At 40.6% G+C, this 15,272-nt stretch overlaps 1 long non-coding RNA gene across 1 annotated transcript; it reads left to right on the top strand.

Annotated features, from left to right (window-relative positions):
* The first annotated feature begins 13,567 nt into the window (after nucleotides 1-13,567).
* LOC145550147 (uncharacterized) lies at nucleotides 13,568-15,172 on the top strand. The gene is made up of 2 exons (XR_014086017.1): nucleotides 13,568-14,659; nucleotides 14,775-15,172. It is a non-coding gene; the product is annotated as an uncharacterized LOC145550147 (long non-coding RNA).
* Nucleotides 15,173-15,272: the final 100 nt, after the last annotated feature.

The following is a 15,272-nucleotide window of genomic DNA, read 5'->3' on the forward strand; positions in this document are numbered from 1 at the left end:
CTTTATTACTTTGGATTTCATAAAGAACAAAAGTCCACATGGTTAAAGTCATCCTTTATGTCATATTACATATTGCAGTCCCATAGAATGTCAGTTCCCATTGTGTAGTCGCCAAAACAAAAGTTTTTCACACACACCTCTGTTGCTACGCCAGAGTTTTATGATCATTTCAAAGCAGACAATGTCGAAAACCTCACAGTGGATAAAGATATACTAAGTACATGAATATTTAATATTCCAATTGACACTTCTCCACACAGACTCAGCATATCAGTGTTAGATTTAAGCTTGTCTGATTTTCTAAGCACTTTTCTGTAGCCTTGTTTTTGAACTGACAACCTCGTATGAAAGGCTGCATTCAGTGAGTTTTGGACATGCGGAGAGTCGTGCCCGGTCAGGAAACTCCTGGTAAACATTACTTTTGGATGGTCAGATCATACCTCTTGGAGTCTAGTCTGTCCATAATGGCAGTGCTTCGCAGATTCAAAGTAAAATGATGACAGATTTAAAGACAGACTTCAGTTTATGATTCTTCCAGCAGTGATTAATTAAAAGCAGCTCCAAGCTGATAAGGTTTTGGCCTCGATTTGAAAGAACTCTGTGTTTTCAGAGTTGTTGTTTTTTTTTGCAGTTTTCTGAAAGCTCCTTCCATGTTAGACGAGCTTAGAAGGTGGATTGCTAACGCTCCGTGTTTGGCTCTGACTCTGGGGATGCACATTATCCTGCCACTGCTTTTGTTTCGCTTTATTGTGTTATTCAAATAAACCCGACTTCACCAGAGACGACGCCGAAGCAGCTCTCTCTGTCCTATGGACGGCTTGAGGTCATGTCGCTTCCGGCTATTGGTTCATCTGGGCTTTCTCAAGTCCAAGAAAAAAAAAAAAAAGCACATCTACTTTCATGTCGCATTTCATCCAACTTTAATGTTTGTAACTTTATATGAACCCCCTAAACCGATGATTTTTAAGTCGAGGGAAGCTTGTTCGTGCAGCACATTCAGCAGCAAGGCAGTTCAAAGTGATTTGCATAATAAAAACATCATTAAACAAAAGATAACCAGTATATTGCAGAGGCAGAGCATAAAGAAGTAACAAAAAGTTCTAATCCAGACTAGAATTAATCAATGTTTCGCTTAATGTCATAAAGGCTTTTTAGCCTTGACTTAACGGAACTCGGTTTTGCAATTTTCTGGAAGTATTAGATTAGAAAATTCTGGAAAATTAGATTAGATCCTAATCTAATTTTCTAACTCATTGTGTCTGGCTTCTTCTGGTGCAGAATTATGATGTATGGCTCACATTAATGACGTAAGATCCTTCGTCTTTTACCTGGCGAGACGGATAATTGCATTTTTCGCTTAGAAAATTGCAACTCGGAGGCACTGACTGAAATATTACAAGTGCCTCCCTGTTTCCATTCAACCATGTTTCTTTTAAAAACCTAACGTGATTATGCTAGGTGATAAAGTGATCAATAACAATTAATGTGTAATAAATCCAGTTTAATGGACTTAGAGAGATAAGCTTTCCATTGGAGGTTGCTTTAGAAAGGAGATAAATCTGAGGTTTGATTTTAGACAGCTGCATTTTTTTTTACTCCTTATGGTGTTTTTCTTTTCTCTTTTCTTTGTATGTATTCTGGTTATCTTTATCTGACATCAAAAATTGCTTTGAGCTAAATCATTTCAGCAGGCAAAAAAACACACAAAAAAGAGGCAAACCCATCGAACATCACAAAAAGGAATAAGTACAAAATGGCTTTTCTGTTTTGGACTTTCAGTGCTGTTACAAGCACGTTTCTGCTCATTTAGGCTGAGGACATTTTTAATCTGTCTCTGACATAACAAGTCAATTTATAGTGCTCAAAGACTCATTTGGGCTGGTGTACTTACAGAGCGGAATGGCTGTACAGTAAAACTTCTGCGATCACAATGAAGCAGAACTCTGTGAACAGATGTGTTTCTCATTTCTTAAAAAGAATAATCCAAATGAAAAAGAAAAAAAAACATGGATTAATGATATCCGTGCCCTTTATCAGAGTATGCCAACCCACCAGAACTATTTTCCCATGCCCTTCATAGACGCAGTGGCCTTGCCTGAGCTCTCTGTTCTCTCTCAACGCTGAAGGGAAGAAGACATGATGGAGATAACCTCAAAGAGAGGCTCTAGGATGTGTGAATAAAAACATGGTTCCCCCATCGGCGTCTAATGTCAGGTCTCATCATCCTACAGCAGGGTCCCACTGCCAATCAGGGACACGGGGCCTCACATTGAAACCCTGCAGGATTTGCCCGTCACTTGTAACGCCTTCAGTGGAGGAATGACGAGGATGAGCGGAAAGAGGGGACCACCAGTCCACCGCTCCATTTAGTTTGAGCTTTTCGGTGATCTAGCGTTTTTCGAGATGAGCGTACAAAGCAAAAAAATACATTTGAACCTAAACGTGTTGGTCATGAAAAGTTGATCCCTATGAATCTTTGATGGGCAGAGTTTGGCGCAGCAATCTTCGAAGAAGCAATAGACCTGCCTTTCAGGGCTCCCTTTGGGAATTGAGACGGGGTGAGATTTTTTTGATGACAGAAGCAGATGATTAAGAAGACAGACCTGTCCATGCATCATCCGATGACAACCAAAGGGTTTCACTTTCAATATGTACAAGCAGAGAGAGAGAGAAAGAGAGAGAGGCAGAGAGAAATGGAAGGGCATCTGTCTTTTTCTGGGTTCTGCCTTCTTTCCTGATGGCATGCCAACTTTCTCCCTGTTTCAGTCTATAATGTAATGCACAGCCGAGCCAAAGGCTGGAGGGGGAAGGGCGCAAAAAAGCCTCAGGGACGCATTCCAATGGGTGATGGGTAATTTGGAAATGGCCCATGCGGCGCATCTGAGTGGAGCAGACGGATGTGAGCTCTACAGGCTGCAGTGCGGCTTGAGCCAATTTGGAAATTCAGTTTGTGTGGGAAAAAAATAAAGTGTCCTAACAAGAAGACGTGTGCATACGGAAAACAGAAATAAGAGTAATTTAAAGAATATTATGTGAAGGATATTATTTTGAGGATAGGAATTTGGAGGCACTGATGGCTGCGATGTGAAAAGTGTCCATTTGTTTTCAAGCCCTCTGAGGTCACAGCCACAGGTCAGCACATCTGGTGACTGACCCCGTCACTTTGCTGACTCACTGTGCTAAATATGTACTGGACGCGCAAAAACGAGAGATCACACTTCCCCGTTCCGTCGTCTAGGTTTCAGATTTACAGAAAGCTGTTACGGACTTAATTGTTAAATATTAGCCACAGTTCCAGGCTAATCGAGCTAGCTCGCAACCGCAAACGTTTGCTGTTTAAATGTTACAATAAAAAAAAAGAAATGTCAAAAAAAAAGAAGAAAAGCTTTGACTTTGTCATTTCTAATCTTGGTCCGGTTATCATTTTCTGTCTGAATGTGATACCAAGAGCATCCAGTATCTCTTTTGTAGCTGTGCTGTTCAGAGTGAGCCGGATGGAGTCATTCTGGGACAGAGGTAGAGAAGAGCAACAGTGAAGTGGCTGCAGCTAAATGTCCTGTGGACCAATGGAGTTGTCTCGCTCCTCCCTGACCAATGAAAATCAATCTCCCTTGTCAGTAACCGAGCAAGCTTTTTGTGGCTTGAGCCACCGGCGTAAAAGATAAGATGAGATCATTTGATCCGAGATCCGCTGTTACTTTAAAAGCTTCGGTAATTGGGACGCTGGAGACAAATGAAGACAGTCTGTATCACACCAATTCAATTACGTGTGCGCAGAAGTTTATGCCAGATTAAACTGAGAAGCTGTGCAAACTGCCAAAAGCAGAGCGCGTGATCTGAAAGAAAAGAAAAGGCACACACTTCCAAACAAAAGTATCAGTCCCAGCATCAATAAAAATCAATTCACTGTAATAAAAGCGGGATCCTGTACGGACGAGCAGATGACAAACTTTTTCTTCCTATCTTCATGTTTCTCTTTATTTGTTGCGTCCACAGAAGTTACCCAGTCGTAACTGGCTCCAGGCCCAAAGAGACACGCAGTAAGCAACATGTGTTCACAGAAAAGCTGGTCCTTCTTTTTTTTTTTACACTTTTTCCCCAGACAAACGTCATCAGTTTGAAATTAAAAGAAATCCAATGAATCCGTCTTGTTACCTTCCAGTGTCAGAATTCATATCCAAAAGTACAAACAAAACACTCATTTTTGATTTAAGCACATCTCTTAGTTAGGCATAGATTATCTTAAATTTGTATGTGGCACACGCAGAACAGTTGGACATAACCGATCTCTCAATGGAGGAAAAATGCTGAGTGATGAGCATGCATTGTCATGCACCAGGACCACATGGCCTAAAGGATCTGTGGTGATCTGAGGTGAATTTATGTCGGCTAACTCTTAACCATACAAGGAGTTGTGGTTGCACATCTACAGCTCCAGCTGTGATATAGTCTGTTAAGCAGTCCACTGCAGTCTGGATGGCAAAGAATGGGCTACATTTTTGCACGACATGCACAAAAAAGTAGCTCTGTATTGCTATGGTGATTATACAGTCCGTTTTGAAATAAAAGCAAATAAGATGTATTAGATTTTCTTGTGTAAATACAGTGTCGGGTATTCGGTTATTAAACAGTGAGAGTCTCGTTCTGCCTTTTCGCAATTACGCTCCCCGTGTTTGTTCAAAAAGGGGACACCATAATTAATGCTTCAGCCTTTCTCCTTCCTGTACGCTCTGGTTCCTCTCTCCACTCCGCCCACGGCTCTGTTCTCCCCCTCTCTCTTTGAATCGCCGTCGTTCATCACGCCGCCGCAGTTATTGACCGAACCGTCTGAACGCCCACACGTCGCTGTTGTTTGAGGCTGGAAGGCGTGCGGGGGTCTAATCCTGGCAAACGGTGGCCAGTGTGGGTTGAGATGCTGGTAGGTGGTCCGCATTGGGCTGCTGAAGAGATTTCCAACACTTTCTTCCTCCCCTCTCTTGTCCTATGGGAGGAGAAGCAGGACTAAGACTGAACTGGTGCATGTGTGTGTGTGTGTGTGTGTGTGTGTGTGTGTGTGTGTGTGTGTGTGTGTGTGTGTGTGTGCGTGCGTGCGTGCGTGTGTGAGTGTCTGCAGAAGCAGTGGTCTTGTGAGTGTCAGCTTGGTCTGCTCCAGGATATTTATAGTTCTCATTAGCCACATCCTGCTAGTGCCAGGGTCACAGCACAGTGAGCAGGAACTGTAAGAGAGAGATTTTTTTTTTTCCACCCTCACACCAGCAAACACACTCCGCTTTGCACTGTGCATGTGGAGGCTGCGAACAAAACTGTACAGTAGAACGGCACGTTTTTCAAAAAAACGAAATCCCAAATTCCTTTCCTGCGTGCAGATTTTTAAACCGCATTTGAGCCAATCATTCGTCAATGGAAGCGCAGACCGGTGCAGCAGGTGGTCCGTGGGCGTGCAGACTGGAGCCACGCTAAGACCAAAAAACAAGGGGCGAGTGAAATGAATGGAGCATAACTGCTGGTACATGCACAGAGGGTTGCCAAGTATGTTCTCCCTAAAAAGAAAAGCAAAAAAGAAACTGTCACAACGGTTGCTGATGGAACAACTGTGATATTGTACAGAGCTGGTTACTCTGTTGGCATAGCAACAAGTATCAGAGTGGAAAGGATTACGAGGAGGAGGAAGGAGGATAAAACAACAATCACATTCATTACGACAAATTTCTCAACAACGCTGGTCCTGATTTTCACACTGAAGACGAATTAAACTAAATGTATGAATAAATACATTTATTTAATAAAAGAAGCCCGTCTCATCAGAATCAATTTAAATGTGCCAGTACATGAACACAGCACTCAAATATATATATTTTTTTCCTGTTTTTGTTTCAGATGATCAAATCACATTTTTATTTCTTGACATTCACCTTTTCTGTAAAGAAAAAAAAGCAGCTCCACTGCTCTTAGTAGTAAAAAAACAAACAAAAAAACAGAATGTGCAAGGGGGAAAATATTTCTTTTATAAATGAAAGAGAGTTATGACAATATGCTTGTTATACATTTAATAAGTTATGATTTTTTTCGTTCATGTAAAAAAAAAAGTAAAAAGAAACATTTATTCCATTGCAGTTGAATTCATGAAGGAGTTGGAAACAGCTAAATTGGGGGTAAAACCTAAACCAATCCTTTGATTTTTCATCCGTCTAATGCATGAACACTGCAGCAATATGCATAAATCCAAGCCGACTTCCAGTGAATGTCAATAAGCAATTTCTTAAGTGGACCATTTCCGAGTCTTGAACGCCCACCAACAGAGCATTCTGGGAGTTGCCAGGGCAATTTATGAAAAGTGCTACCAGGCTGCCAGGCTCGATGTCACACCAGATAAATACTTCACTCCTTATTGCATTTTCCTTTTGGTGTGAGCATAAACGGGGCCACTGGAGTCCCCTGGTATCTGGGAGCAACTGAATTTGGAACTTTCTGATAGCAATTCCCCAAAAAAAACAAAAAAACAACACAACCAAAAGACCACCATATCCAAAGTGAAACAACATTATATGCTCTCAACTTAGAGAAATCTAGATTTTTGGTGAACTCCTGACTAATTCTATGCATCAGTTTTTGACCCAAAACCCTCAGGCATCTGCTAGACGGCCAAAATTTAATCCAAGAGAGATAAGGAGACCTTCATGGCCAAGATGAGGGACGATGATACCCTTCTAGCAAAGGACCCCGAAGGCCGAAATCAAATTAAAATGCGGCTCAGTTAAGTAATTTGTTTAAGGTTATGCACACTTAAACTAATACTTAGATAAGAACTCGGTTCTTCGTGGTAAGATTGACCTCCGGCTTTCAATCACTTTGAAGCACTCACGTGTTTTTGAAAGATTAGTTTGGATTTCCTTGTTGGAAAAAAAAAACAAAAAGCAGACAGCACTCGCTGAAACGGCACAAGTCAGAACCACACAGGAAAAAGGAAAAGACACGTTTCCAGCAGTCTGTATATTAAAGGTCGTGAACCGGATGAGGCTTTAGGGCGGTGTTAAATATGGTAACTTCAGAACCAGTGTGGTAATGACTCATTACTCTGATTCTGTGTAGCATGTAAATATGATTTATTAAATAAGCAATACTCAACTCGTGTAAACGAAATGTCGTGCTTATCATCTGGTTTTAGCGCGGCCTGCTTTGTGGGGTGTTTCTAAAAATGCTTGATGAACCAGATGATTGTGTGTGTGTGTGTGTGTCCTGCTCCCATCCTGACTGCAGAGGAAATGAAAAGTGGGCCAAGTTCCTGTAAGTATTACTTTAACCCAATAATGCAAACAGCAACAAAGCAGCAAACAAGGACATAATCCACTGACTTGCATGCATCCTGGATACGCCGAGCCTTCCTGTTCCATTTGTTACGAGACCCAAGAGTCTGACAATTTTCAGTACAAAGTTCTCCTTCATTTTCTGTCTTGTGGTTATCTATCAGAGGCTCTGACTAGTCTCCCTTTTTAAAAAGAAAAAAATAAATAAAAGCAACTCTTATAACAATAGAATTTTACTCTGGAAGTCACTACTTTTTATATCTTTTTGTATTCAACATTATGTCAATGTTGATTCCAATCGAGTTACAGTCTGAACAGAATAACTCCAGCTGGGCTGAAGTCAGCTACCAATGAAGGTACATTTTAAACCGAGTCAGTGTTTTCTGTTTTTTTTGTTGTTTTTTTTAGGATGATGTGTGTTTCTGAGACACATAACTAAGGAACATGCTGATGGTGCGAAGTCGCCTCTGTGAGTACAAATGTTACCCTTTTGAATGTTTGAATAAACTAGTTTGAAAGTCACGCCGTCATGCAGACATTTGTCATTTGGCCAATCCAAATGACAAATGTCATCTTCATACCATCATACAGAGCTGCATTCCAAAAATAAATAATAAAAATACGCTGAAGACGCAACTTTGACAAAAACTCATGACTCAAAAGGAACTTGTTTGACACAGACTTTTAGATCACTGTAGCACCGGCTACTTTTTAAAGACTTTTTTTTTTTTATTCCTTTTTTTGGAGAAAAACAGAAGTTGATGAAAAGCAAAACTTGTAAAGCCTTGTAAAATGGCTGGCAAGCGAGCAACAGAAAGTTCCAGACAAGACAAATTCCAGCTCTTTATACTTTTAGGATGACTTGACACAGACCGTACCAGCACGAAAAACCTCAAATATCTCACAGCTGAATGTGAAAGTCGGTCACGTCAGAGACTCTATATGGCTACAAGTACTTTCTTGTTACAGACGGTTAGGATGTTCTAACTTTGAACTCCACTGGGAAACATATTTTCCATGTTATATACCAGGCATGACAATGCAGGTCTATTTGTACACAGCACTTTGCAGCAACAATGTAATTCAAAGTGCCTTATACTTTGAATAAGGGTGATTCAAGGTTATCAGGAGGTGTGGTTGGTGGTGGAGAGAATGAACGCGGAGACCCCGGTAGTAGGAGAAAATGATTCATTTAATGAAGAGAACGGCTCAAAACAGTCCAGATCTCAGGCAGCACGGCCTGGTAGCCTGTAGCTCCACCGGTAGCCTGCTGAGCTACTGCAGGCTAGCTCAGCACCGGTAGCCGGTGCTAAGCTACAGGCTCAGCACCGGTAGCAATTGAATTCACAAAGCCTGACACGACGAGCTAAAGCCGACACAGAACTTAACAGTTCAACTGTGCCGGCAGACGAACTATAATAGACCAGGACCCGACAAGAGACAACAGGTGGACTTAAATACACACGGGGGTAATCAAGGGAACGAGACACACCTGGGAACAATCAACGGGGAAGACGCAGAGACAGAGACACACAGGAAGGAAACTGAACACAGAAAACCCTAAAAATAAATACACAGAAACACGGATCATGACAAAGGTGTAGTGTCATGTTTGTCTGATGAAAATGATAAACATCAGACAAGCATTACATTGCACTGATATAACAAAGGACGATAAAGACAGATTTAAATACAATTGTATCAATTGATACAATCGATGCAATCAATTGATTGTATTGATAAATACATTCAATCTGTATTTATTTTTAAAATGTCAGCTTTCAGGAAGTTTGTTCCAGATTGGTAGAGCTGAATGCTGCTTCTCTCTGTTTGGTGTTTAAGGCTTAATTGTTGTTTTTATTTCATTGCAAAATAAAACCCATCAACTCCATTTCTCATTTTCTTCCTTTCACATGCCCTCTTTTGCAAATGTATACTGTAGACCTACGTGATATTACCACACGTTGCTGTAGTAATATCTGGTGGAATTTACTAAAGTCTAATTTAAAACTCTTATAACCTACGGACTGAGTTAAAGTTTTATGAGTAGCTATCTCATCTTCAACAAATAAGGAAGCAGATGGCGATGAGCACGATGTGCTTTGAATGATCAGATAAATAGTCAGAACCCCCAGCGTTATGAACCTGCTTCCCTTTTGCCAGCCCAGAACAACGTCCAATCTTGTGATTGCATACCCTCTTCCTAAAAATGAGGAACAATCCAATGAGGTACTAATTGTACAGCAGAACCTGTTTGGTGGCCCGCTTTTAATCGAGACGATGACGAGCGATGTGGCTGTTTCTGGATTCCGCCGGTATCATTTTGTAGTTTCTGGTATGCAAGAACGAACTTAGAAGTCAAAGGGATCCAACGTTTACCATGAGCTACACAGAACCTCCTGCTGAATCATTCCTGCAGCGACTGTTAGAGAAACCAGATCCGCTGTACAGATCCTGAGAGTCGTCTTTCACTTCTGTACCACAGAGTCAGTGTTATTTCTACTTTTCAAACATTGAACGAAGATATATATATATATATATAATTGATTTTAAGGAACTGAGTCTTTCAGGAGATTTTTTTCAGAAGTTTTTTTATTTTATTTGGATGTTTGTTCCTGATTAAAGGCTTATACAAACCGAATGCTGCATCTCCATGTTTGGTTTTGAATCTGGGCATATGTAGACGTGAATCAGAAAACCTGAGTCGTCTGCAAGGTCGATACAACAGCAACATGTTAGTATCTTATAGTGTATTGTTTGGCTGCATGGAGCCAGTATAGGGAGTTTAGGAAATATGAGCGACGGTGTTCTGGATCAGCTTCACCTGTCTGACTGCAGTAATGCATACTCAGATTATTTTTGTTTCTGTTTAGATATCTATGTTTGGTAAGATGTGCCCCCTTTTTTTTTTCTTTCTTTTTTTTTTTTTTTACAAATCTTTCCACTAATGTGTTGTTTTACATTTCATAAGCACATGCACACTTTTTTTTCCCTCTACCATTTTTGACAAAGAAATGCTTTATCCTTGAGACTAGTTAGTTGCGTGCCGTTTTTGACTGCTTCTACTTGCAAATTATTCATACATGATTCATCAACAATCATTAGCATCTTATATGCGAATGATTGTTTTCTTTCAGTTTTGTTTGTTGAGAATAATTCGACTTCATAGAAGCTTTTTGTTTTTGTAATGCACATCTTTAATAATTTAAGCAGGTATCGCACTATATGACATGCTTTAGAATGTCATGTAAATATATGAAAGTAGTTCTCAACATTCTGTCTTGTGACTTTGTAAATACATTGCAGTCCAGTAAATAGCATGTTACAAGTAATTTGCTGAATCAACTTTGATTAAACATTTGATTAAAATGTCAAAAAGTAGATTTCAGTTATGGTAATTCATAAAAGTAAGTAAGTAAATTAAAATGTGGACTAAAAGTATTTAAGTAGTGTAAGATAATTGTGTACTTGTAGTGTAATTATTATGTAATTAAGTGAAGTAAAATATCTAACACAATGACATACCCAGTACATTAGGGTAGCAGAATATAGATGAGCATTGCATAGTTTTGTAAACTTCAAGCATACTTTTACAAACCTAAACATCTCTATATTTAGCCAGAAAAGTTTATATGCAAGTACTGCATGCTGCTTCTCCATGTTTGGTTTTGAATCTGGGGATTAAAACCAAAAACTAGAAAATATAGTACATGGTTCGTAGTATACTTGATATGATGTTAAGTATGCTTAATAAAAAAAAAATCTTAAATACAACATTTTGCTAAGAGTAAACTAATTTATATTATCTTTAAAGGAAACAGTAAGTTTAAAATCAGCATTTTTAGCAGCTTCCAATCCTAATACAAAACACTTTTATGCAAATCATCTCTGGGACATATCCAAATATACTCAGAGTCCATAAGAGATTCGGCATTTGAGCACAATGCGCTTCTATCACTCGTGTACTTCCTCTCTTGGTCATCATGTATTTTATGATGAGAGTCTGCCATCTAGCGGTTCATGAGCGCAACAGTACTCAAGATCGCTTCATTTCATTTGCCGCTTGATTTTTGTGGGCGTATGAAATAAAACAGTGGAGAACACTTAAAAATCGTGCAGTCATTTTTCTGCTAAACCCAGATCAGATGTCTCCAATACAGCAGTGGCTTAACACACTCTCACACACACACACACACACACACACACACACACACACACACACACACACACACACACACACACACACACAAAAACTGTACAACAGTTTGGGATAACTTTTCAAGCACTGTCTGCCTACATTCTAAATCTGATTAATAATGTTTTCCTTCCATCTAACCAGTGGCGGCTGGCCAGTAGGGGGCGCTTGGGCGCCGCCCCCTTTAAATTGTTTAGATAATAAATAATTTAATTCTTAACTGCAAAATACTTAGAAATGTATTTATTCATACTGTATGTCCAATAGACATGTTAGAATGTATTAAAATAGTAAATACATAATTCTATTTAATTGCTCACATTGTGCACACTTCCTATGTGCAGGGCGCCTTTCTAATGACAGTGTATGTAGGCGCATCAACTTTTGGCAAGCAGGTGATCTGAGGCTGACTTTTAATTGGTTATTTAAGGTTTTCCACAGGGCGCAGCGCTCTGCGTCCCGGACACACCCATTCTGTTGTGTCATTACTGGTAGAGTGTCAGTACTGGCTAATTTTTTTTAAAACATTGTGTGATTGGACAATCCCCGATTCGACTCATTAGCGCAGCTGCAGTTCGTTAGGTCGATTCACGTTTACGTTTGCAAAGTGGAGTAGTTTCAAAATGAGAGAAAACTCTGTTTTGTCTTTACAAAAAAATGCTTTTACAAAGCGTTCACTTGAAGAAAAAAACAGGATAAAGGAGCTTGGACCGGATCGTCCCAATTTACAAATTCAGCAGCAGGCAAGTGATCGTGGACGATCCTACACGCGGGCTTTTTCCAGCTCTTCTTATGACAAGCGGAGTTGGCTAGCTGGATGTGATGTCGGACACTGAGTGTAGAAGACCATGAAAGGATTGCTGCAGAGGTGAGTTGTTGTGGAAAATCACTGTTACACTGGTTTATAGTAGTGTTATTTAATATATTAGGAAGATGTGCGTTGTAGTTAGAAATACCTTTAGTTGTGTCTATGCTGTGTAGGTATGTTGATGTAATGTTTGTCAGCAAGATATTTTATTATTTAAGTTGTACTGAAGTTTATGGGTAATGGGGAATAAAACATTTGGTTACTGAATTTTGTATAATCTTGTCCCACAAAAATGCTGTAACACATTTCATAACACAGCCTTAAAAAATGGCAGCAAATGTTATTAAAATCAGTAAGTTTATAAATAAAATGTGTTCCTTCTTTCTATGACTTAATAGAAAGGACAAAATAACATTTCATATTTAGAATGAAAAATGTGATTATAAAATCATAATCTTCATGTTTGTCCTTCTCTCTTAAGGTCTGTGATCATACTGGGACACACCAGGGAGCGCTTTTCTTTCACAAACCACCTTGTTAGTGCCACACTCCTGCAGGGGGACAGATTTGAACAATACAACACAGCATTTCCTGAAGATGCACTGAGCAACACCTTAAAAGCCGATCCAGTGCTCAATCGAGGTAAACTGAAGACAGAGCTTACTCTCATCTACAGCAAGGAAGAGTTCAAAGCCTGTTGTGGTGCTGTGGGCCTACCTACTCCAGCTGTTTATGGAAAACAATCTAGAAGAAGTCTTTTCAGAAACTGTCACGCTCTTGAAGATCCTCATCACCACACCCATGACCACAGCAGAAGCTGAAAGGTACTTTTCAACTCTGAAAAGAATCAAGACTTTTCTGAGAAACTCAATGATTCAGGACAGGCTGAATGCATTGGCCATGTTGTCAATGGAGAAAAGACTGGTCACAGAGATGACTGACTTTAACAAGAATGTAATTGAGAAATTTGCAAGGCAGAAGGAAAGGAGGGCAAAATTCATGTTCAAATAGTGCTATTTTTTAAGATTTGTTTTGTTTGTTTGTTTGTGTGCGCCCCCCTCAGTTTTTTTAGCACCAGCCGCCACTGCATCTAACTTAAAGTACTTTTTGATAGGCATTGGCAGAAGCAGTCTCTTCCAAAGCAATAGAAACAAACACGTTACATGCATTACTCTGAGTAACAAATTCGCAAAATACAAAAGTTTCAGTATCTGAATATATTTTCTGAAATAACTACCTTTTTGATGATGATATGCTAATTAATTTAGTTGCGTACCCTTGCAGTGTGGTGAATATCGTATGCAAATAAACGCTTAAATGATAATAGTCCTGCAGGATTCAAGGATAATTGGCAGTTAAAGGTTTTCAGACAGAAACTCTTTGAGTGTTTGTCTTCCCCCACACCACTAGGGGGCACTCCATTCTGCGATCCTACCAAAGAGAGGAACGGGGTGGTTTCCTCTAATCAAATACAACGTTGTTCAGACGTTAGCAGACATATCTCCTTAGCGGTTCTAGGGTATGGTAGTGGAACTGATAGGAGCAAGTTAAGTGACATCTGATATACTTTTGATGCATTTCTGAGAACTCTTTGATGTCAAGCTGTTTTGGAATATATATATTTTTTAAATTCCGAGAGCTTATTTGGTCTCCGAAAGAAACTACAAAACCTATCAACTAACTCTAGCAGGTACTGGAGTTTTCCTCGTGGCTTCTTTTTTTTTTTTCGATTAGGAAATGTGTTTAGAGATCATGGATACCGAAACGACACATTTCCCTAAACCCGAGTGTCTGCGACATGGATTTAAAGCTACGTGGACGCAGTTTTGTGATCCCAGAGCGTCGAAATGGGCCTTCGAGCAGAACCGAAACAACGCAGCCGCCTGGAAACACCCCAGTCAAGAGCAGAGGTTAGCACATCGGGCTACACTCAGCCCGTTTGCTATGGACTCTGGGGTGAAGAAGCGGAAAAAGGGGAAAAGAGGGTCCAGGAATGATGAGCGTGTTGCTGCGGCCTGTATGGCTCCACCACCAGAGGGGGGGATGGCGCCGAGAAACACCACGCAGTACCTGATGAGTAACGTGTACGAAGACATGAAGATGGACACCGTAACGAAAGCGGCTCCCGGTGAATTAACCGGCCACATCTACTGTGAGAATCTCTCTCCCAGTAGCGTGTCCGCGGCTCTGGACTCCTGCTTCGAGGACATCCTGGAATACCAACTCCGAGACTTTGAGGAGCTCTACGACTTGGCCTGGAAACCGGAATGAACTGGTTCACATTCCGCTGTGGAGCTGCTCCGACTGGCTTGTGCAGACTCAATGACTGATCACGAGGAGATGTGAAAGAAGGTGTGAGGAGTTGCTATTTGTAAATCTGAGATGAATGTGTCTGTGTTTTGTAGCCCAGGTCATGTTGTGTGGTCTTGTTTCATGATTCATGGTTGGGCCTTTATCTGTCCCGCAGCGGCGCTTTTTGGACGCTGCCCGTCCGGTAGGGGGCGCTGCTGAGCTCTTCGTGGCGGCGTCCAGAGGAAACGACTAAACCGCACACGTCCTCGGTTCTCGTCCGGTCCGCGGATTGAAAAATCCAGGTAAACCGGGGGAAGTGTGTACCATTTGTTGCACTGCATTGCGATGCGGTACTCCCCACAGTCACTGTTGTCTGAGCGTTTTCCAGGTCTCCCGTTGGCAGAACACGTGACTCGACTGGGCGAGAAGCACGCGGAAGTCCCGTTTTCACTTGACTGACGCATGGTGACGTTTACTGCCGCTTCATCCTGACCTGTTGCGGAGAATAAAAATTATATGTGGTAATTCTGTTAAAGAGGATATTTAATAAATGCTTTATGATTTGTATTAAAATGTACCCAGTGTGGTTTGTGAGTTTGGGAGCTTTTATATGAGCATATTTAACAGGTTTAACTAGACTTGATAAACTTGCACACAAATATTACATCTTCAA

This window comes from Poecilia reticulata, chromosome 23, assembly GCF_904066995.2.
Source record: "Poecilia reticulata chromosome 23, P_reticulata-male-v2, whole genome shotgun sequence".
NCBI classification, from domain to species: Eukaryota; Metazoa; Chordata; class Actinopteri; order Cyprinodontiformes; family Poeciliidae; genus Poecilia; species Poecilia reticulata.